The following is a 3,497-nucleotide window of genomic DNA, read 5'->3' as shown; positions in this document are numbered from 1 at the left end:
CATCTTTTAAGAATGAGAGATAAAAGAGCTCCAAAAATTAATTCTTTTTCACCATGCTGACGTGATGAAAATAAAAACGTCTGAAAGAGAATTGATTTAGCTATAATATACTCACAGGTGGGAGACAATCAAGATAAGCGAGATACGTTCAAACGAGTATAAAAAGTAATGATGTCATAAATAAAAATTTAGTTTTTTCTTACTTTTAGTGGCAATATGATGACGTCACAATGTCCGATCAGCCATTATGATATATAAAATCGTATCTACAACTCGTGCTCTCAGAATATGTAATAACAATTGAAGGTCACCTTTCATCCTAAGGAGCTATGTTTGATTATAAATAGGCATAGTTATAAGAATATGTCATTTTTGACGCACGCGTACGCGCACGTTAAGACCCGCAAACAAAAAGGTAAGATACATAACATTCAACCTTGACCTCAAGTATAAGCCCATTTAAAATTATTCAGAAATGACAAAGGTTAAGATGATATGACGTCATCAACGTTTTGAGAAAAGAAATATAAATTTTTCTTGTTTTTTAAAATTCAGATAGCAATATGATGACGCCACAATGTCCGATCAGCTATTATGATATAAAAAATCATATCTACAGCTCATGTGCTTTCAGAATATTTAATAAAAATTGGGGGTCACCTTTTATCCTAAGGAGCTATAACTGATTAAAAAGACTTGATATAAAGCATATTTTAATTTTGACGCACGTGAACGCTCGCGTTATTACGCGCGCACAAAAATATAATGTACATAACATTTAACCATGACCTGAAATTTATGCCCACTAAATATGATTCAGAAATCACGAATGATTAAGGTGATTATGGGGTCATCAATATTTTGACGAAAGAAAGATGAGGGGGTAAGCAAAACCCTATATTTTGACCATGATGACGTCATCTAAATGTGAAAAAGTGTCAAATATATGAAAGAGAATTGCCTTAGCTATAACATACTTAAATTTGGAAGACAATCGACCAAGAATAAGCGAGATACGCTCAAATGCGCATTTTTTTTAAATGACATCATCGATAATATTCAGTTTGTTGAATTCAGATGGCAATATGATGACGTCATAATGTCCAATCAGCTATTATGACCTATAAAATCATATGTAAAACTCTTGTGCTTTCAGAATATGTAATAAAAAATGGGGGTCACCTTTCATTCTAAGGAGCTATAATTGAATGAAAATAGGCATTTTTTGGCCTATTTTTGATCTATGTCGAAAAAAACGCGCACATGTGCTCTTATGTTCGATACGCGCGTACGGCATTGCTATTGACTCTAAATGACCAAAAAAGATTGGAAATTTGGGAATACAGTGTCAGGGTCCTAAAACATTTAAATAAACAATATTTTAAACTTCTGTACGTGCTGCGCGCGTAAAAATGCGCACGCGGTGCTGAAAATTTTAAAAATGTTGAAATGCTCAAATTGGCTTTAAACGTGCTCTAATTTAGTCAAAAAATGATTTCGACCATTTTAAAACTTTGACGCGCCCGTACGCACGCGTTATGAAACGCACGCGCAAAATGAGTGTACATTACATTCAACCTTCACTCGAAGTTAATGCTCACGTAATACGATTTCGAAATGGCAATTGGTTAGGCTGATATGATCGATAATGTAAAAACGCAAAATTGCGCGTAGATGACGTCACGCGTAACTGCGCACTTTGAAAACCTTATTGTGACTATTCCAGGCCAAGCTAAATGTTCGTTGAAACGCGCATGTATGAATATTGTGCCAATTTTTAGATATCGTGCTAACAAGAAATGGGAAAAAAAAAGATCTCTGACAATAACAAGAGGTGATCCGCTAGTGTAGCGGATCACCAAAAAAAAAAGATCTCTGGCAATAACAAGAGGTGATCCGCACTAGATGCGGATCACCAATGATTGTAAAATAGACAAAAAATGAACAGATAGGCTACCGTAAAATCTTTTATAGAGGTCCAGTGCTTCTTTTCGAAATGAGCTTACGTTTTTTGGACTACTTTTGCAAGTAAAAAAGCCCCTCTTCCACTAGGGGTTTTTTCAGCATAGGAGTTACAAGAGTTTGCCGAGTGGCTAGCTCGGCGAACTCGGCAAAAACTCGTAGGGCGATTCGGGAAGCTCGGGGAGAACTCGTACCTACTCGTAGAAGCTCTGAACTCGTGGCGCCAATTTTGAACATGTTCAAAATTAGCTCTACGAGTTGACAACTCGTAGTAAACTCGAAGGACTCGTAGGTAACTCGTGGAGTACTCGGCCGTAGGCCCTACTCCTACCTAACTCGCCCACTACTCGGGAAACTCGTCGACGGTTTTGTCACCCACGAGTTTGATGCGAGCAGCACCCCGAAATGAGTACGAGTTAAGTACGAGCGCACCGAGTTGGCTACGATCACCAGGAGCATTTGGTACGACTTGATTTCGTGATACACGTGGCGTGTCAACACAACACCAATATGTCAGCAAAAAGAAGCAGAACTAAGAACATATCAAACAAAATGAAGGAGAGAGGTATACCAGATGCTTCTGACACTGATACGCAACTTGTGGTGGAGGTAGATGTTCATCAGGAAGATACTAGTTACATACAGGAGGACCTGGATGTTCAGGACGAAGAGCACAGTATGAATCAAGACAACGATGTAACTGCCTCGAGCCCTAGGAGCCCTAGCCCTCCGCCTTCAGCTGTAGATACCTCATCAGAGAGGCCTGAAGATTCCAAAAAAAAAAAAAAGAGGGAGCGGGCTTATGCATTCACCGAACAGGAAGAGGCGGCCATCGGGGAATGGGTATTGTGACAATAGCTGTTTATATAACAGAAGACACAGGGACTTTAAAAATGCTGACAAAAAGCGCCGTCTTATGGAAGAGAAAGCCAATTCATTTGGGTAGCCGATCATTTCGGTCGCGCTTCGTTTCGGTCGCGGTATATTTCGAACAAATATATGGAGCGCCGAAGGAGTTGCGAAAACGAAAAATTTAATATGCCTAGGCCCTATATATTTTAGTTCGTTAATCGGTTTATCATAGGCCTAAGTATTATTGTTTTGCTATCTTTCTACTAACAAAATATCTTTCTGCTATATTCTCTTTCTTCCATTTACGGTGATATATTCATGATTGCAACATGATCTTGTAATTGAAACAATGGAATTTAGTATGTGCTTCATGCTATTATGTTTGTTGCGTTTTCATATACAGTACTATACTTTAATAAATGGTCAATAAAATGTATAAAATGATTTTAATTGAATTGAATATTGTTACCATCTGAAATTTATTTCATAATTTAGTTAAAACAATAATCATTCAATAATTAAACTGATCATTTTATACAATAAATTTATTTATTATTCTTGCAGCTTCCAGAGTTTGAATAAAAAATACCAAGAGAATTGAAGAGAAACACGAAGAAATAAACGAATAATACGCACATTATCATTCACTTGAAATCTTGAATACCCCTGCGCAGTTCATAAAT

Source organism: Anneissia japonica, unplaced genomic scaffold (genome assembly GCF_011630105.1).
Source record: "Anneissia japonica isolate Jap-2015-1 unplaced genomic scaffold, ASM1163010v1 scaffold2692_len624387_cov171, whole genome shotgun sequence".
NCBI lineage: Eukaryota > Metazoa > Echinodermata > Crinoidea > Comatulida > Comatulidae > Anneissia > Anneissia japonica.
This window is presented reverse-complemented; position numbering follows the sequence as displayed.